The 22,162-nt window shown below is 39.0% G+C and overlaps 1 long non-coding RNA gene across 1 annotated transcript in view; it reads left to right on the plus strand.

The window, feature by feature from the left end:
* Nucleotides 1-10,986, plus strand: part of LOC148008101 (uncharacterized) — a 34,824-nt gene extending 23,838 nt beyond the window's left edge. Inside the window, exon 3 of the long non-coding RNA XR_015690255.1 lies at nt 10,209-10,986. This is a non-coding gene — a long non-coding RNA (uncharacterized LOC148008101). The remainder of the gene's footprint in view (nt 1-10,208) is intronic.
* Nucleotides 10,987-22,162: the final 11,176 nt, after the last annotated feature.

The following is a 22,162-nucleotide window of genomic DNA, read 5'->3' on the forward strand; positions in this document are numbered from 1 at the left end:
CGGTATTTCTTTAGCTTTATTGAAGAAAAAGTTGACTTACAATGGGATTTTCCCAATCCCTTTCGGTATTTTAACTCCCCTTGCTGTCCAAAGTGACCAGCAAGTCTTCAATCTATTTTGCCCCTTGATTCGGGTACTCAATTGGCCTTCACCCACTTCATAGACGATGGAAATGCCCCAAAATCAATGGCTTGCTAGTCCTCCACTTGAATTCAGCTGAAATTCATATTCTGCCTTGTTGAATCCAAGTCTTGGAGCTTCCAATTTTTGGCACACTTCCCAAGGCTACTGTTAAACCCTAATTTCTGCTGTGAATTAGGGATTATAACAGAGAAATTTGCAATTTCTCAGTCTCCAAGAATCCGAATGGTGAGATCTTCGGAGCAAGGCTGTGAAATGGCTGGGAGATGATAGGGAAAGCTGTAGAGAGAGAAAATTCAGAGTTTTGTTGCGAAGAATGATTGAAAATCAGTCAAGTGCAGTTGCTGCCTTGCCATAACAGCATGTAGATGCAAAGAATTGAAGAAAATCAATCATTTACTGCTGTTGCCCTGCCTCAGCAGCCTGTAGGTGCTTTCGCTTTCTGTTGATTGGTCTTCTTTTGCCCCTGGCTGCCTCAGAAGATCCTCCAATGGCTGCAAATCAGACCAGCAGCCTCTCCTCTCTCTCTCTTGCAAGCTGAATTTATGGAAATGCCTCTCTCCAACCTCTAAAATACGTTTTTTAGTCTCGCATGGGCATTTTTCACAAGTGGCAGTCTTCCCAAATGGTTTTTACTGAAAATTAATCTAATAATTATTTCGGTACTGTGAAAAATAATTTGATTGTCCAATAATTAAAGTGGCTAGGCAACTTCCATTCCCGAGTGTCTCTGCGCCATCTTTGACCATCAGATTGGCGTTAGGTACCATTAAATACCACTTCTCTAGTGCCACCAATTGACACTTATGGCCAAATGGATGACCTAGGCCAACAACTAGCACCAGATACCACCAAGTACCTGTGCGGTATAACTTATAACAACTTTTGCCTTTGACATCTTGTGATTTCTTCGAGTTCCGGGCTCGTGAATTTACTTTAACCCAGTTGCACCTCACATGTGCATCATTTACTTAATCATGTGATTAAAAATTAATCCGCATGTTACGTGAGGTTTCAAAAATACATGTCTTCATGGCACGTGCCGGATCGCGATTTGAGTCGTTCTAGGCTTCTTGACTCACGTGGCACACTCCAGCTCTCGCCGCCTGCTCCTTGGATCTCTAGTTCTCGCCTCCTCTTTCTCCTCCTACTCCTCTTCCTCCTCTTCCTCCTCTTTTTCTTCTTTTTCTTCTTTTTTTTCTTCTTCGTCATCATCTTCGTCCTTCTCGTTCTCTTTGTCTTCGTCTTCGTCTTTGTCTTGCTCTCCCTCTCCTCCTCCTCCTCCTCCTTTTTCTTCTTCTTCTTCTTTAATCCATTATCTAAAGGCTAATCATCATATCATGGTGCCGAACCCATATTGGAGGCACGTTACTCCAATCAAGGGATACGGGCTTCGGCGGATCAAATAAGTTGTGGTGCAACTATTGTGGATTGGAGAAATCGGGGAGCATAACACACGTGAAAGACCACTTGGCATGCGTTCCCAACAAAGACATCGGGCCTTGTGGAAATGTGCCGGCAGAAGTAACAGTAAGTCTCTATCTTTGGCGCTGAAAGCGTATGGGTATTGAGCTAAAAGAGAATAAATTCTCGCATGCAATACCACATCGGGCTAATGAAGCACAAGTGGAGCAAAGAGAGGCTAGTGGGCCTAGTGGTGCTATCCAAATTGGAGGTGCTAGTGGCCCGTCAAAAAGAAGTGCATCCATATCCGTATCGGATCCAAGTGCAAAAAGAATTCTGTTGCCATCTTCTAGTGGTGGTGGGCAAAAGGGCTCCTTACATGGTGTAAGTGTCCATGCAAGATTTCAGCAATGTGGAGGCAACTAGGAAACTCACACGCTTATTTATTGTGTGCTATTCCTTTCAATGTGGCTACTACACATCAATGGAAGAAGATAGTCAAGGCAGTAAGCCGTATAGGGTGTGAGTGGGAAGGTCCATGTGTAGATGCATTATGCACATGGGAGCTTCGAAATGAGAAAGCATCCATTGAGCCTCAATTGGAGCCCTTGAAGGAGACATGGATGAAATATGGATGCACAATATTATGCGATGGATGATTAGATATGCACCAAAGGAATGTTTACAATGTTTTGGTGTTTTCATATAAAGGCACCATGCTCATTAAGGCCATGAGCAGCTATTATCCCTTAGACCAATATTAATAATTAATTAATACCTAGTCTCTAATGCCACCATTGACATTAGTGGCCAATAAATTGGTATAGACCAACTGTGCAAGTCACATTAGCACATTTGATTAAGTTTTAATCAAATGCTAAGCAAAACAATAAAATTTCATGTCCTCGTGACACCTTGTCGTATCCACTACTCGCAAGACATGTCATCTATGGATACCCCTCTCGCTAGGAGCCGCCCTATTCGAGATAAAAGCGTTCCACACCCTCTTGCTAGTAGCATTCCATACCATCCTATGCTTTGATACCAATGAAACATACTCTAGGCTCCCACTTACACATGAGACATGACACAACTAGTAGCATCCCATGTCACCCTATTTGAGACAAAAGTGTACCTATTAGGCACGGACCAGCTTGGCCCTATGAGCGCACAATGGCTTTGTGTTGTTGGTCCAGGTGTGAAGTAATCGCGCAATTAATTGATAGAGAATGAAAGATAATATGAGAATTAATCGATGCATTATATTTGAATCAAAAAATGAGAGGTGATGTATTAATGGATAAGAGAGAGTATGATGCTTAAGGTAATCCCAATGAATAATGCCACACTTATGTGCTAGGGATACACTAAGTGTCTTTTTATAATAAAACCTAACCTTGAATGGCTCAACCATTAGATGAAACCCTAACCTATGGGTCACTTAGGATCTAGGACACTAGGGATAACAATTGCGATTAATGATAGTTCAAATGCCTAGGGAGCCCAGATCTTGGATCAAAAGGATCAACACGTAGTCCATGAGATGTCTACAAAGTCCTCTCTATGGAATGGGTAGATTGATCTATGAACAACAACAAAATCTTAGAAAAAATAAGAATGAGATATAAGGTTATAATTGCATAAGTTCATCCAAGTGGTATAGCAACCTAGGATAGTGTAGAGTATATGATAGATTATGGAACAAATGGAATCACGTTCAAGGCTTGTGGAAAAGCCTGGAACTTTAGTTGAGGAAGAGCCTTTGTGAAAAGATTTGCCAAGTGGTCTCTAGTGGGTATGCAAGACAGCTCTATATCTCCAGCTGCAACTGCTCTCAAACATAATGGTAATGAACTTCAATATGCTTTGTGCAAGCATGGAACACTAGGTTCCATGCAATATAAAGCACTTTGGCTATTAGTGTAGATAGGTCTTGGAGCCGTCTGGTGCGAATGGAGATCTACAAGTAACTTGTAGAGCCAAATATACTTAAGTGTAGTCGTGAACGATACTTTGTGCTCAACATCACAATTGGAAGTATCCGTGAATGCTGCTCTATACTCAGCCTTACTATTGGTCTTGTTGAACCAAGAAACAAAAGATGTACCCAAGAAGAAGTAGTTGCCACTATGAGAGAGAGGAGAATTTGAAATTCCAGCCCAATCGTTGAATATCCATGCAAAGAGTGAGCAAAGAATTAGCCTTGTTAAAAAGGCCTAGATCCTAGATGCCTTTAAGATATCAAAAGATATGCTTCATTCCTGGCCAATGTAGTACTAAAGGGCTGTTCATGAACCTGCTAAATTGGGAGATAGCAAACTAAAGATCAGGCCTCGTGTGACATAGATAAATCAAGCATTCAACAACCTATTGATATAAAGTAGGGTTAAGGAGTTGCTACCGTCATTAGAAGTGAATTTGAAACTAAGCTCCAAGGGAGTAGTACGGGCTTGTAGTCCTTGAATCTAAAGCAATGAAGAAGCTATCCAATATACTTGGATTGTGTCACGATGGTGCCCCCCTTAATGGTGGCAAATTGGATACCCAAGTAATAGTGAAGTAGACAAAGATTTGTCATGGCAAGAGTTTATTGTAAATCAGGCTTAAATGTTGCAATTTGACTAGCATCGTCCGAGTGATAAGCATATCATCAACATGAAGTACAAGAATGTTAAAATCATACCCTTGATGTTGTATGCAGAGAGTAGCCTTTCTAGGGCTATTTTGGAAGCCAAGATGCAACATATGAGAATGTGTATAGGCATATCAAGCCCGTTAAGCCTACTTTAAATCATACAAAGCCAACTTGAGATGACAAACTTTGTGCTTGAACTTTGACCTCAAATCCTAGAGGTTGTGAAATAGATACCTATTTAGTGAGGTACCCATGGAGAAATGTTGTCTTGATGTCCAATTGATGCACTTCCCAATGAAAGTGGACAGCAAGGGTAATAATACACTTGATGGTAGTGATGTGAGATGTAGGAGCAAAGGTCTCCTCCAACTTGATTTTGTGTTGTTGTGCATAGCCCTTAGCAACTAGGCGGGCTTTGTGGATTCCTTAAAAAATGAACTTTAAAAACCTGTTTGGTACCTATTACGTGTTTACTGAGAGGCAAGTCATGTAGCTCCTGAGTTTCATTCAAATGGATGGAATCAATTTTTTCCTTCATTGCTTCCACCCGATGATCAATTGAAAAAGCTTCTTTGTTGCATGCCATAGCCACTAATGAATATGCAAGAATATTACCTTGTTCTTTGCGAGCGGAGGCTTCTGTGTGGGCAGCCGAAGGAAGAAGTTACTGGCTATCCTGAAGTTGGAGGTGCCATTCACAATATTCCATAAATTCTTTACTATAGAATATGTCGCATCATATATGTCCACATAGGATAGTTTGTGTTGTCGAGCTTGTCTTTGGCACCAAGTTCACCCAATAAAAATCATTGTTATTGCTAGTCATAAGTGCAAATCAGCAATAAAATAATAATTTCCAAAGAAAGAGAATTAATCCTTGAGTAATGATGACTATTGATATAACAGTTGTTGGTGGCTTTAGTGGAGTTAAATAATGTGAAATGAATAAAGAGAGAGAAAAATATGCTGAAAATAATAATTTTGTGAAATAAATATTATGGAACAAGGTGGTAATAAGCAATATGCTGAAATGAAGTGTTAATGGCTGAAAATGCTTTGATAATGCGAACAATAGTAGAATCTTAGAATATTTGCCCAATAAATGCACCCAAAGAATGGATTTTTTCTTCAATGTCAAGGAAAAAGTAGGGCCAGCAAGCTGAATATTTTGGTTTTTCTTCATATTCAAGCATATCTATCTTTAAGTGGGAGGTTGTTGGGGGTTAAAGGCTGCCTATGCCTAGCCATCTACATATTGAGGCTGAAGAAAGTGATTTGACGCAAAAGCCCCAAATTTGAAGTGCCTCAAAGGGAAATTAGGGAAAAGCCCCAATTTTTTTTTCGAAAATTGAAGAGAAATTAAAGAAATAGGATGATATATTTACCTAATTGAAGCTGAACATAGTGCCTGAAGCTGAATTAAACCTTGATTTTGATTAATTTACCGAATTCCAAAAAAAGCTTCAAACTTTCCAAAGAAATTCGAGTGAAATTAAGCTAGAATGGTAAAAGCCCTAATTTTACTGAGAAATTGAAGAAAATTTCAAAGAATCATTGCAACATTTATACTTGGATGGTGGCAAATGTCCCCAAAAAATGCCAAATCTTGCACAATGTTGGCGTTGTTTGCGAGCAGGTTTGGATAGGTTTGCACAGGATGAGGCAAGATTGTTGTTCTGAAGAGAACAATGAAGAAACCCAAGAACTGTGGGAACTGTGCAAGTTGTAGATGATTACAGAGGCTGTACTAACAGCGGTTATGGCAAGGGGCATAACTTAAGGCAACGAGGGAAAAGTGTCCCATGAAGTGGGCAAGCAAATATGGTGGCACGGGGTGCAGTTGCCAAGAAGACTTCAATCAGTGTTGCAGCAATGGCTTGTAGGGCAGCCATTACTGTTAGTGGCTCAATGGCAATGGCTGGTGGCAAATGGTCACAAGCGATAGTGATGGCAATGGAGGTAAGTAGCCCTAATACCACTATTGGTCTAGGTGTGAAGTAATTGCACTATTAATTGAGAGGGAATGAAAGATAATGCAGGAATTAAATTGATGCACAATAACTCAATCACAAAATGAGAGTGGTGTATTAATGAATTAGAGAGAGTACAATGCTCAAGACAATCACAATGAATAATGCAATATTAAGTGTCTTTTTATAATAAAACCTAACCCTAAATAGCTTATCCATCATATGAAACCCTAACCCTATTGTCACTTAGGGTCTAGGACACTAGGGGAAACAAGTACATTTAATGACAATTCAAATGTGTAGGGAGCTTGCAGTATGGACCAAAGGGTATCAACACATAGCCCATGAGATGGCCTACATGTGCATGTTATCTTGTCCTGCACTTTGATACTAATGAAACATCCCCCTAGGATCTAACCTACACATGAGACATATACCCATCACATACTACATAGAACATAAAGGGGATGGACATCTAACTCACCTCCAAATCATAGAGCCAAATATGCTCACCTTAGAGGCTGGGGCTAGTGGCATACTAGATCATAACCATGTTCCAAGAGCTAGTGTCTCATATCGCCATCCCACATTGTCCTAATGTATAGACACATTGGCCAACAAGCCTAAAGTCAATGAGTGGTAATCGCAATGATGTGCACAATGAGCCTTGAGTCTTGTAAATAGGATCCAATTGCCCTAACCCTAAAGCGCCCCTATTGCATTCACACTAAGTCAAGCTATGACTACTATGACCAATGCTACTAGCAACAATCTAGATGTCCAAGGATGTAGAAGATGCTTTAAGGGTGGTGGTGACTGAGATCATGTGTCATTGCATGTCTCTCACTCAAGCCCAATGTTTAGAGTAGTTCTTTTATTTGCACTAGCTCTAATAGCATGCAAGGATACGTTAAAAGAAGTACCAATGAAGAAGGAAATGAATAAATGCTGAAAACTCAATACAAAGTGCGATATAACAAATCAGGGTTGTCTCCGTACGTAGTACGGACTGATCCATACGGTACGATTCGTACGGTACGCTACGGTACGTATCCATACGATTTAGTACAAAAAAATGGGCACTTTTTGGCCACTCTACTTTAAGTCTACAACTTTCTTTTTTTCTTTCTTTTTTTTTTCTTCTTTCTTTCTTATTTCTCTCCCAAGCCTCTCTCTCTCTCTCTCTCTCTCTCTCTCTCTCTAGCCTCTTTCTCTCTCTAGTTGCACTAGTACCACGTACAAAAGGTTTGATACTATGCTATACTTAAGGTACCGTACCTTATGTATTAGTACCATAAGGTACCAACTTAATGGATGCATCTTTCCCATTCGAACTGCACTTTGGGACGAGCTAAATGCTTCTTATATTAATATGATTCTCCCATGAGATTAGGTTATTGGAGATTCAAACAATTTCTCTCAACCTTCTCTCTCTCAAGCCCACACTTCTCTTATTTGTATGATCATGCATGCATGATGTATCCACTCCCATCTATGTAGTTATAAGTTGTAGGTAGCAGTAGCGCATGTTGCGCATTCGGCATTAGGTTTTGGGCCTTCACATGTTACCCTCAAGTACTTATCTTATATACTCTAATAGCATTGCTATTTAGACTTGAAATATCTATTCTATTATCTTTTGTCCAAAATAATCAAGTTATTTTTTTGTCGTACTAATATCGTACCGTACCTTATAAAATCTTAAGGTACCATTTAGTACCGTATTTTATCATACCGTACCATATCGTACCTTTCGTACCTGACAACTATGTAACAAATGCTCAAGGAGTAAAGGGTTGTCCAACAACCACTCTCTCTCGTGGGAGCAGGCTGAGGACGAGTGTCATCTTCTAGAATGGATTTGAACTGCAGCAGACCACCAATGCTCAACGTCAATGATGAGGACAAGCTGCCAGGTAATTGCGTAAGCAAGAGGAGAGCCAAAACACAGAACTTCTAATGTGCAGAGGGACGGTGAGGCTGAGGAGCGCTGAAACACAGGACTTTTAATGTGGAGAGTGACGGTGAGGCTGAGAGATGGTGATCAGCAGCAAAACATGGCAGGACTTTTAATGTGGAGGGACAGGGAGGCTGAGAGATGATGATCAGCAGCAAAACACGGCAGACTTGTCAATGAAAAGCAGCCCAGCAGCAAAATGCAGCTATCAGAGTCAACCGCTGGCAGAGGAGAAGCCTGAAGTGGTCAAAATGCAGCAGTCAGAGTGTGGCTCAGGAGCAGTAGCAAGCTGGGAATGAAAATGCAGCAGCATGAAGTGATGATGACAGCTGCAGTGCTGATAATAATGAGCATCAGGGGAGAAGAAGATGAAAATGCAGCTATCTCATGTGATAGCAATGGCTGGAAAAGAGTGGCGATGTCAGAGAGAGGGCTGGAAATGGCTGCAAGATGCCAAGAGCAGGCTGCAGGCAGCAGCACAACTTATGAGGACAGCAGGGTGTCAGTTGGAGATGATAATAATAGTGATGCCAATGATGATGTAGGCAGCAGAATGGTAGGATAGCTGGCACTGATGTGGGAGAATGAGGGATGAAAGTGACAATGAGTAATGGTTCCCTTTTATTGAACTTTTGGAGCCAGTTGTCCTACCAAAGCTCTAGATTCACATAGTTAATGAAATTGTTCTTTTTGGGACTGTTTCGAGAGTGAGAAAAGTGCAACCAAAATATGATTAATCGGTGGCAATCTCTAAGTGGCTCAACACAATGTGTGTCTTTGCATAAGGTCTTGTATGAATTGAAGCAGGCACCTTGGGCATGGCGTGTGAAGATGTATGCTCACTTGATTGCTCTTGGTTTTTGCAATTCACTTGTAGAGAGCATGCTGTACTTTTGCAAGGATGGCAAGGATCTGTGGATCTTTATTCTTTATGTGGACAACATGCTATTGGCTGCTGGGCTGAATGAATCACGTAATGCAGCTGCAGTGATGTTTTCATGGCCAAGAACTTTTCCATACTCTCCAGCACCCATCCATGTTGCCAAATCTTCTACCTACACACTCCAACACATCATGGTGCTGGAAAAGCCCTTATATCTGGCACACTTCATCACCTCCACTAGACAAGCCCATGCTATTGCTTTCATTACCATATTGGATGAGGTTGAAACTCGCAGCACATAATCTCCCTAGCCAAGAATGCTATTTGAGAGCTCCATCATCAATCCTTGGTGCAACATGTATTGCTCGAGCTGTAAGCTCTTGTAGCAGAGAGGCATCCCTCAGTACTTCAGTAACTCCTGAGTATAGATCAATTATTGTAACCTCAGTCCTGTAGTATGCTTGCAAGCTGCTTCACTGTTAGGCAGAGATTTTACCAGCCAAGGGTTCGAGTGAAAGGCTGGGAGGTGGTCAGAAATCATGTGGTGCTCGTGGGAACTGCCCCACCTCTTGTTCATAGCATCTATTCATCCCCAGCATAGAACCCGTCAAATCTTTCTAAGGCTCTTCTGCCATGCTCTCAGTAGCCCAAAGAGAAGCTGAACAAGCCATCCCTGAAGTCATCTCGTCCACCTCAGATGAACAAGTGGAAATCTCATGTCAAACACAAGACTGCATGGAGGAGATAATTGAGGAACCCCACACTAGTCAGTCAGGCCTCCCCAGAGGGTCCAGGTCCACTTGTCAGGTTAATGAGATTGTGTAAGCCTTGAAATGTAATTTCCTTTTTTTGTTAGATTCAACATCCCTCTAGTTTTGGAAGTACTCATCAGAAGGGGTTTGGATGTAGAAAGGGTGAATCACCCAAACTCAGTTCATGAATGGTAGCTACCTTTTATGGGTGTCTGATTTTCAGGTGAAATCTGTTGCTTCTTGTATAAATTATTAATGAAAGTATCCCTAGTTAAGTAAATGTGTAATCCTGTTGGCAATTGGTTGTCAAATGTCTTTAAGTCATGTCTGATTTTCAAGTGGAAACTTTGGTTATTGCATGATAGTGTTGTAATCCTGTTGGCATTTTCACTGGTTGCAATTAAGGTTGTCAAAGGTTTTGAGAAACATAGGGAGGTCTGCTAATGGTGGTTCTTTCCTCTTGTAGAAATTGGACAAAGTAAGGTGAGGATAGCCTCCAGAAGGACAACAGGTGATGTGATTAGGAGATATCAATAAGCCTCTTCTGTATAGTACCAATCCTTTCAATGAATGCATATTCAAATCGTAAAGGTAAGAGGGGAATTCTCCACAATTTTACACTATGCTCTTCTTGGAGAGAAACTGCAATCCTACTGAGGTGATTGAAAGCAAACACATTTTGGGTACAAGTCACGATGCAGCATCTGTGCAGATGTTAACTAATCTCATTCCCATTGCTTGTAATTACCAACAATGATAAGGCTTTTAATATAAATCCCTGAGCTCGAAATGGGTTGCTCATGCAGAATTCTTGCTCCAACAAGTTAGGGGCCAAAACTTTTTATTCTTGCTGCTAGTTCTTTTATTCTTAACAAGGAGCCACTAGGTAATTCTTTTTATTAGAAGAAAGATGCAGATATTTCAAGCTAGTTTACATTTAAAGCCACTAGTATTTTCCATTCATTCCACCTGGTAGTTCTTTTTTGCCCCATAGAAGAGGAAGATGTGACATTTTAAGATAGTTTACATTAAAAGCCACTAGTATTTCCTATTCATTGGTTCAACCAATATTATGGAGCACGTTGATATGGTAAGCTAACTAATTAGCATAACTAGTTCATGATTATAGTGGAACATGTAGATAGATCAAGCTAGTTAACAGTGAAGCTAGTAAACATAGATTCTTGGAATTCCGATGAGAAATGCAAAAACCTTTTTGAGATTTCATTAGAGATTCTGAGGCTCAAGAGGAAGCATTTCAACTTTTGCATCTGTACTCATTGGCTAGAGTGCGTATGCGTACATCTTTGGTTTCCCTCTTGTATATGAACCTCTTGATCACCTTTGTTTCATTGGCATTCATTGGTATAAATTTTTTTCAAGTTCTTTTTTTAAGAAGATAACGATATATGGCATTTGTTTGATCAATCATAGCCCTTCCTGATTAATGACTTATGAAAGTCAGGTAAAAGATCTCATTAGCAAAGTGGTTAATCACTTTGCAAGACTTTGATTATGAGATCAAGAGCAAGCCATCGAAGCTACAGGGCATTGTGGAATGTCTTGTGGATTTCAGAGAGCCAAAAGAGGTCTTGGTTGAAGGAAGTGACATGGAAACATTGTTTAAGATTGACACGGTATCTATTCCCTCCTGGTATGCTGCTATAACGCACTATTTATCTACGAGAGAGATTGGAGCTACTTTATCCAAATCCGAGAAGAGGAAAATTAAACAGTAGTCATTGAAATTTTCTTTGATCACAAGAACACTATATCGGCAGGGTGTTGATGATATCTATCGTCAATGTGTGATTCCTGATGAGGTTCCATTTATCTTGGAGAAGTGCCATGACTCCGCTTGTGGAGGGCACTTTGCTGGGTGGTTGACGGCACAGAAGGCTTTAAGAGCTAGATATTGGTGGCCATCCATATTCCAAGATTCATTTGAGTATGTCAAGAGATACGATATATGCCAAAGACATGACAGTAGAGAATAGGAAGCGACTACTTACGTTTATTATGGCTATTTTTCCATTTGAAAAGTAGGGCATCAACTTTGTGGGTTCCATTACCCGGTCGCCTACTACTCAGAAGAGATACATTATAGTAGCCATTGATTGCTTTACAAAGTGGTCAGAAGTAAGGGCGACGAGACAGGACAATGCAAAAGAGAGTGCGAGTTTTTTACTAAAGCAGATCATTTGCCGTTTTGGTCCACCAAAGAAAATAGTATCGGACTGTGGAACTTACTTTTTGAATAAGGTGATTAAAAGTCTAACTGAAACTTGAAAAATTAAGCATAACAAGACTATCCCCTATAATTTGCCAAGCAAATGGACAAAGTGAAAGTATCAATAAGCATCTTGTGGATATCCTATCCAAGATAGTCTCTGAAAAGAAACGGGACTGGGATACAAAATTATATGTGGCGGTTTGGGCACATAACACAACGTTTAAACGAGCCACTGGCCACACCCCATTTAAATTAGTTTATAGGGAGGAGTATGTGTTGCCCTTATAAATTGAGTTGTCGACCATAAGATTCGCAATCAATCATTCTTTGGGTGATGAAGATACCCTATTCAAGAAGTTTACGACTATAGCCCACTTGGATGAGCTCAAATTGCAGAGTTTGTTGCACCAGGAAGTAGCTAAGCGTCGGATGAAGTGGTTGCATGATCTAAAATCAAAGAAATATACATTGTTTTCTCTTTTTTGGGTATAAATTGAACATATTATCTTGGTGTACAATGTGAATATTGTACACACAAGAAGAGATCGTGAAAAAAGCAAATACATATGGGAGGGAACCTTATGAAGAGAGACAAATAAAGTGTATTGAGGTGATCTTTGAAAGAAAGAAGAGTCAAAAGGTAGGTATCCAATAACATGCGTTTTTAAATTCAATGAAGATGCGTCAGCCACCATTCTAATGCCTCATCCACATTAGAAAGCAGGAGAGGATGAGAAGATATACAAATTCAATAGATTATGTAGGTAGAGATAGAAGTTTTGACAATGAGGCTATATACTGCTTCTATCCTATTGTATTGCTAAATGTATGTGTTAACATTTGATTGCACAAAGCTACAAGCATAATGGACCAGGGATGCTTTTGTTGTGCAAACTAGAGTGACTAGATTATCCATTTGCAAAATAGCATAAGCTTAAATCAACACCCAAATATATGACAATAGACAGTTAATATTTGATTGCACACAAGTGCAAGCATTATGGACTAAGGATGCTTTTGTTGCACAAACGGCACAAACTCCAGTGACAACATTGTCTATTTGCAGCATAACGTAAGCTCAAATCAACACCCAAATATATGACAACAAACAACTCAACCTTTTTGCTTTTAATGAGGATTTTCCAAGAAATCAAACGTTGTATAAAGAGTTCTTAAGAATATTTTTATTTTGTTGATAGGTCTAAAGTAGTATCACCTATTTAGAATACATGAGCATTCAAAACCTCCTAGTTTATTCATTGAAATATGTTATAAGCTTTGGTTTATCTTGTTATGTTCTTTGAGACATTGATGAATACTCAATAGAAAGAATTGGAGTCAAGTAAAACAAGTACTTAGCAAATGCAAACTTTCAATTTGAAGGAAATGTCAATGATAGGTCAAACAAAGTTTTTGCTACAAAAAGGTATGTTGAACTTTCACAAACAATTTCCTATTAAAATGATTAAATTGTAGTGCCTATGGTCTACAATGGTTGTTCATAAACAAAATTATTGAAATGTTTCCCTTTGTAATGGCCATAGTGTTACATAGGAAAGGAGGTGCCCATAGCCAATCACTTGTTTTGCAATTGTATAGCACATTTTGAAGTTGCTAATGAAGATGATCATCTTGTTGTCTTTAACTTTTGAGAAACAAAAGCTCTTTGGACTCCAAATATATTATTGAGAGTACCTTGGTATCCTCATGTTTGAGTGTTTATATAGGTTGCAATGCAAGAGAGAGAAGGTATTGATAAAATGGAAGATTGCAAAGGAGGGGTGAGATGGGGTGAATGCTGAGTTTTGCAAAAAGGAGGGAGTTTGAATATCGAATTTTAAACACCCTTGCAAGTTTAACTTTCTTTTTGTTTTCTATTTACTTAATTGTGATGCCTTAGAATCTAGATCATGTTTAGTTTTTTTACCTTTTCATGAGCCAAAATCTTCACTAGTGAAAAAAACTTATGCATTTCTTGAGAAAAGATCGATTAATTGCACTTGGTTGGGAGGAGAGAAGTTAATTTTCCTTCATCTCATGGGGCCTCGTTTTGTTGTCTCCTCAACTCCATGATGACTATTTGTTTAGGTTTGATAATAAAACACATGCAAGCCAATAGTACTCATCTCTACCTTCGATAGCTCTTCTTTCTTTGATGCTAGAATTACTCTAATTCAATATGAGATCAAGGCTTGGTTGCTATTCCTCCACCATATGGGGTAAAATCCATGATGTTCAAGTCTTATATGACCCAAAGACAAACTAGCTCTGCATAATTAGGCAACTTGCATCTCCAAACAAAGCTATCGAGGGATTATTATCTCAAATCTCTATATTTGAGGGGCTTGAAACGAGAGAGAATTAAGAAGGAAGAGCCATTGGTAAAGTGACTAAGTGTTAATGGTCACCATATTTTATTATGTGTGATGCTTTTGATCAGGTGTGTGAACACATGGAAATACCTATGTAAGAGGTACTTTTTCAATCCCCCCCCCCCCCCCCCCCCATGTACATATTTCTCAATGTGAGATAGACCTCTCTCATACTATGGCTTCTTAGAATCAATTGTCTCTCATTGTAAACCATGACAAGTGTCCATCTTTTCTGTAAGGTATTGGGAGGGGGAGGAGGGGCATTCCACATTGCAGCCCCCCACCTCCCCACAAAACAAAGTTGGTCCTCGCGATTGATCAGAACCCTGTAATGAGTGACACCCTACATGGGATGTTGACCTAGCTGCATGTGATGCACTTGCACTCGTTCACTCAACACCACGTAGAAAGATAACATGATATGTGAGAGCAAGATATACGCTTGTATTATTCCACGAAAGAAACTGTACAACATAGGCACATCCCAGGACTGCACCCTCGTGGCGCCACACATCTGAGGGTTCACCATTAGGTATAGGGAATAACACGTAGAGTGGAAACCAAGCAAGGCTCAAAGTCACTACTACTCCCTATATAGGTGTTTTTGGTAGCAACGCCATGGTATAGCTCCAAAGTCTTTACACTCACCCTCACTTACTGGATCACTGGCCTTTGCAATCTAAGGGTAGAGGTTCTTTGACTCATCCAAGGTCTTAACACAACTGCTTCTAACAAGCTGGCCAGTGTGCCGATCTAGGACTTGACACATTAACGGGGTCTTAATGCAGCCTTTACTATCATACTGGTCAATATTTGCCACACTAGGACTTGGGGGTCTTAACATAGCTTTTCCTATCAAGTTGGTCAGTATTTTCCTATCTAGATTGTTTGGGTGCTGTGGTTTATTTTGGCTACCATGCGAATCAACCCTCGACTCAATTATATTTGAGGAGTAGAGGCATTACTGGGCCTATGATAAGTTCTATGGACGATTGAAGGGGCATTGGAAGAATTGCTGGGATTCTCCTTGAGCCAGGTGGTGAAGGTGTCATTGCCATGTTCACATGCCTTTGCTTTCAAAATCTAAGTGGCTTCTTTGAGAGGACATCCTTTCCACTTTGTGAGATACTCGACGTACCCTTTGTGTTCTCGGTGCTGAAGGAATACTTCTACTTCGAAGGGGTAATTGGAGTGAAGCAGTGGCACCTATTGCCCCCACTGATTATTAGGATAGAACCTACACAAAAGACGTGCATAAAATGCATTATGGACACATGCTTTCTGGTAGATCGAGCTTGTATGTGACTTTGTTTAGCACTTGAGTGATGTGGTAAGGTCCATAGTAGTGGTGATTGATATTATTACCACTAGTAGGTCATTCAATAGTTGTCCAATTGGAAGTCCATTTGACAGGTATGTGGATGTGCTCTCAAGGTTCACCAACTGCTCTTGAATTTAAAAATATTCTTGTTGTTCTAGCTCTTATTATTTTCTCATCTTCAACATTGGCTTTCAATTTTTTATTTTACTCCTAAGGTCAAGAACGCCTCTATAGATGTATTGTTTGATGATGACTTTTTCAAATCTATAAACCTTCCTTTTCCTAGTGAACCACTTAGTACTAACCTTTTTGAAAAATGTTAATGAAACTACTAAGTCTTTCAATTGTACTATTTTGGACCCAACTAGTAGTTCTATTATCACTACTACAATGGTGACACTAGATTGCCTTGTTACGATATTAGAGTCTTTACACCTTTATGGTGAGAATTTTTATGACCAAATGCTCACATCCATTTTTTTTATAGTGTTAATGTGGCTAATATCCAAGGAGTACCAGTGTGAAAAGACATGGTTCCTTGGACACCCTGTGATAGAAAGTTACTAGTCGGTTTTCTCAATTGAAAAAGAAATTGACACATATTTTGGAACGACTTACCTCAATGGAGCAAGGGATGAGAGTGCAATGTATCTTGCTACTAAGAAGCCACAAATACCAACTTTGGATATATGAATGCTTATTTTTCCACCTGATTTTAAACAGATTTGTGACATTCTTTGACTGCTCTAGGTTTAACAGCAAACACATTGGAGGATCGAGTGCAACTCAGATTAAATATGGATTATAGGCTATGTTGTATTTGCCCTCATGGATAAAATTTTCAAAGAAGAATCACAAGTCCATGAAGTCTCCCAAATCTCAAAATGATTTAATTGTACCTTTGGAGGAGGGAAGGTTGGACAAAGAGGATTTCTCTGTATCACAAAGCTCCTATATTGAGCAGCATTGGAAGAGGGGAAGAAATCCAAGTAGAAGACAGAAGATTAAGAAGGCTAGGAATTCCTAGATTTCAAAAGATAGAAAACGCTTGGTTGGGGCCAAGACTCAATGATTGGTATATTGTGTTGGAAACCTTTTCATTTGATAGGGGATTATGTGATTTGTGTAAGACTCGTACTCATGGGAGAAAGAATTTTTTACCTAAAGGGAGGTGATAAACAAAATATGAGCAAAGAAATGACAATGGTATACAAAGCTAGTAGTTTTTTTTTTGCTCAATTGCTAGACATCCCACTTTGCTAGCATAGCCAGAGGTTTTACCATAATATATGTCCTAGTATATGAAGAGGCCAATGTGTACCTTTCATGCCCAACAAGGACATAACAAAGTAGTGTGCCCATTTTCACATGACATAATGTAGAGAAAGCACTTGTGATGGGTGGAAGATATTCTAGAACTTGGCTATATTTTTACTAATTGATGTCAACAATGTCTAGTGCACATCTAATAGAAATTTTCTTTTGTAGGCATGTACCAAGACTATTGTTGTAGAGAGAGGGATCAACCAAGCTTGATTTTTGAATGAATATGGGATTGGTTGTCTTGCTACATAGATGAAGAGACACAATTCTCCAAAATCTATGTGTGGATGTGCACTACAAGGAATGCAACATTGGAGAGTAATGGCAGCTTGGAGATGGTCTTAGAGGACATAAATGGTGCCCACTTCAGAATGGATTCATACGGCATATTGACATCAACAAATGCATGTATTAATACATCCAAAGGGAGCTCACTTAGATTCGAAAGGATATGTGTTGGTAGTGACTACCTTGATTTGGCCAACTATTCATCTCTCTCTCTCTCTCCTGTTGGCAAGATCACTATATCCTAAAGAAACATGTACCTCAAATTTTGCAAAGCCTTTAAAATGAAGTTATAATCGATTAAAATTTAGTTATCATCTCTATCTCAATCATTTAGCTTGAATTGAAAGGCAAGGTTTTCCTTGTGGTCTCCCAAACTTAAACCTATCTTATGTATCTATGCATGTAAGCTTGAAGTATACGTACAAGTTGCAAAAAATGTATGAATATATTTGTCAATCCATTGGTAAAGTTTATAATGAGTATTCATTATCGTCATTTCGTTTTTATGTTTTTCTTTCTACAACTTGTGAAAATAGCATGTGATAATGATGACTTTGCCCATTAAAAAAGTGAGCATATTGATGAAGAGGGGTTTAAATTGTGTATAAATAACCTAAGTCTCAATATCATCATTTTCTCGTCATAGTGGATAGAAGAGGCACATGCAACCATAGTTGGAGTTGCAAGAAGTAGATGCCAATGAGGTGATAGGAAATATAATTTGTAGCCAAACTTGCATAAGTGGTGTAAAGGAGAGACAATTTGTGGCCTAATCTACCCACTCATGCATGCACTTACACTCATGTAGAGGGATGTATGGAGAGGGCCTAAAAAATATGTTGTATTTTCCCAGGTGGGTTACACCTTGAGGTGCACTTGTGGCTCAATTGTACTTGAATAATTGCTTCTTTAGATTATAATCATGTTTGATATCATTTATTTATGCTCAACTAGAGTTTTGAGTTCTTCTTCTTTGTTTGTGTGATCATTATTTCCATTTGACTATTCTTTCACTATAGGAATGAAGTGTCAAACATGAGGTTTTTAACATTAAGGGTGAATTTATTTTATTCTTTTGCTAATTAGGTAAATGACAACATATATATGTATATGTATACATGACACTTATATATATAGATATATATACATATATATGCCTTTATTTCTAGAAATAAATACAATAATTATGACCTATGTAAGCACACTAATATCGAATGTATGTGTTTAGGAAGAGTGCCCCATTGTGTGTATATATAAGAGAGACATGCATTATGAATGGATCAATATCTATATATTACTTATGAGCACATGTGTACGCATTCGTCTATGCATGCATATATGTAAAAAAACACCTATATACACACACACACATGCATATGATCATATATAATCTTGATATTTCTCATAATGAGAATTATGTTTTTCTGCAAATACACTAAATTTAGATTATTTTTATTTTGAATGTGTTGATAAATTGCCGGACCTAAAACGGGCCCAACACTGGCTCTCTAGCACTACTTAGACCTCTAAGACACACAAGACATCCCACACGGCCTCACGACCAAGAGCGTCTAAGGCTCACACTATACTAAACTATAATATCGATTTTGTATTTGTAGTAGGACATAGTCCAACGTTTACCTTCCCTTCTCCTCAGAGGGAGATCCCATAATATATAGGTATAATACCTTATATCACAAACATAGGAAGCACCTCTCAGTTGATTGCCGCGGCTCCACTACAGCTCTCCTACATCAAGGGAATTGGCCCCAAGATGTGCTGTCTAGCATATAAAACATAACACACAAACTCTACTCTTTTCTTGTTTTGTACGATCCACGATTATATAGATCCTCGCTTAAGAGTCCTAAGGAAACCGTACAACTAACCTACAGCTTAGGACATCGTCACACACTTAGCGTTGGTCAATGTTTAGCATACAAGTGTTATGCATCCAAGAGATTATATCATGTCATGCGCCATGCATAGAGCATATGTTCCTAGTGCACAAACAATATTTATCAAATCAGTATTTTGTGATATGCAAAACTAGCTCTTTCATGATCTTCACTAAACGTATGCTTCGATATATGGAGACTAGCACTGAGTTCTCGTGCTATTAGCCCCTTAAAACTTAAATTATTATCATTCTATATGACATGCATAATCAAACTATCCGTCTTTACTTCATTTTTTTGCACTTAAACACTTCCACAACCCTTCTTTTTTCCCTACCATTTATGTGTTGCATTGTTGCATAGGTGTAGGGTTTTAATTTTGTCAATTTTGATTTATAAAGCAATAAAAACACACTAAAACATAGAAACAAGGGTGAGCTAAGGCTATACCTCATGCCTCAACCTTGCAAAATATGCACGAACATTATCCATATTTTTTCCTATTTTTTGGAGCACAAAAATCTTTTTTTTTAATTTTTCTCTATTTTTTCTATTTATTTATCAAGACAACTGAGAGTCACTCATTTTTTTAATATGACAACTGAGAATTGCTCATTTTTCACATTTCATCTCTCATACATTTTTAAATCAAACTTAAAATGATTAAAAACTCCATTTTCTTTGTATTTTGGGTTTTAGTAAATTATTTTCAGTATTATGGCATTATGTATTCTAATTTTTTTCCCACACAAGCATTAAACAAACAACAAACAACATGTCTACCAATTTTGATCCAATATGAACACCATTTGACCAATAAAATATAAACAAATAACCATTTGTATTCATAAAAGAGAGTTACTGGTTTTTTTCCTTATTGCGGGTTTTTTAAAGTCTAATTCGGGACAACAAAATAGTCCAGCATTGATGCTCAACCCTTCTCCAATCATCCATCTTCAGCCCCACTCAATTTGGAAGCAATCCGATACCACGTCGGAGGAGCATTCATCAATCGGGCTTCTTCCACATGAATTGCCTCTTAGGGGAGAGAGAGGAGTGGACAGAGAGACTAAAAATCAGAATTTTATTCCCTTCCTCATATTACACATGGTTACCATCAAAATCTTGCCCTCTCTGCATAGATTGGGGATCTCCGTCTCTCTCTCTCTACATAATTGAGCATCCAAGAGCCACAAAAACCCCCAAAAAATGGGGCGTCAATCAAAAAATCCCCCTCCCTGCATCTCAATATGTTTTTTTCATTTAGAGTTTCATTTCATTTCATTTATAAAATGTCCACTTCAAAAAAACCGCTTTCACACTCTCGCAGAAGGGTTTTCGGCTTGTTTTGGGGTGCACACGGACTCTGATTCGCGATCCGACTAGACGACTGGCTCTGTGATGTCATAATCTATAAAGTTGGGCCCCATCATATACTTTTTGGCTCTCGAATCCAGTGGCTGCTTTATAACATAAAAAATTACGGGGATTAAATGGGGGGTCAAATAACCTCCGATCGACGAACCGAGACTTGCGTTGGATTCCTTGCATCGAAATGCATCTAGGAAAAGTCTAGCTTGGCTATCTGCCACCATTTGATTTTTCGTAAAAATTGGCTCTTTAACGCCTCTCAAGCACTTTTTGGCTCCAAAAATGGGCTCCAACGCTTCAAGAATGTGTCCAAATCGGGTCCTAAAATCCAGCTCTCATAAATACCCTTGGACTCATTTACATTCGATAGTGTTTTACACTTATTAAAGTTTAGATCTCGAAAGGCTTTGTGAAGTTGGGTACTTTAAGGACAGGGGTTTGACTCATACATTTCTTCATCAGCTCAAAAGTGGCATGTTGATCGTTTCCCCATGTGAACTTATTATCCCCTTTGGTGAGGTGGGAGAGAGGTGTGGTGACGAGGCTATAATCCTTGATGAATCTTCTACAAAACACTGTGAAACCAAGGAATTCTTGCACTTCCCTCACGATTTTTAACATATGCCAATTCTTTACGGCTTCTACTTTCTTGGGGTCTACTTTGATGCCGACTAGGCTTGGCATATAGTTTGTGTTGTCTCAACCTCTTAAAAACTAGGTGTAAGTTTCTCTTGTATTCCTCTAGAGTTTTACTATACATTAGGAGATCATCGATGTAGATAATGATGAAGACATCTATTTCGGGATAGAAGGCTCTATCCATTAGGCCACAAAAGGTGCCCGATCCATTACTCAATCCAAAGCCTAAGACTAGCCATTCAAAGCTTCCATATCGGTATGAAATGCTATTTCAAGAATATATTCTTCTACTATATGCGAATTTGATGGTGCCCTAACCTAAAGTCTATACGACTGAAGTATTTGGCTTCATGTAGCCTATCTAAGAGGTCTTCAACTAGGGGTATGGGATACTTATTCTTTATAGTGATCTTATTAAGGGCCCTATAGTCTACACATAGTTGGAGTCCCCTATCCTTCTTCTTGACAAAGAGCACTAGGGCATCAAAGGGAGATTTGCTGGGTCAATTGAAACCTTTCTCTTCTAATTCATGTAATTGTTTCTTCAATTCCATGAGTTCAGTGTGATTCATACAATAAGGGGTCTAGCTAGTGGGACTTTCCCCTAAGATGAGCTCGATCTTGTAGTCCATGTCTCTTTTGGGTGGTAGACCCTTGGGTAGTTCTATTGGTATCACATCCTTAAACTCCTCAAGTATTTTTTCCACTTCTGTATTACCAACTTGGAGTTTAGGCTTCTTGATGACCTCTTGCTCGATGAGATGAATCATGCATAAATACACAATATCTCCTTGCTTTATTGATTTCTCCACTTGTTTGGTACTGTATGTCATGATGTGAGGCCTAACATGGGTAACCTGGCAAGGCGATGCTTGGGTTGGTACTCTTGGTTGGTTAGTACCTAGTTTCGTCGTTTGGCATGAGACTATAGGCTTGTTCTCCTTCATTTGCACTTTGATTGATATTCTACCTGGT

Source organism: Lygodium microphyllum, unplaced genomic scaffold, assembly GCF_053477565.2.
Source record: "Lygodium microphyllum isolate KBCC unplaced genomic scaffold, Lygodium_microphyllum_v1.1.10 scaffold_379, whole genome shotgun sequence".
Classification (NCBI taxonomy): Eukaryota; Viridiplantae; Streptophyta; class Polypodiopsida; order Schizaeales; family Lygodiaceae; genus Lygodium; species Lygodium microphyllum.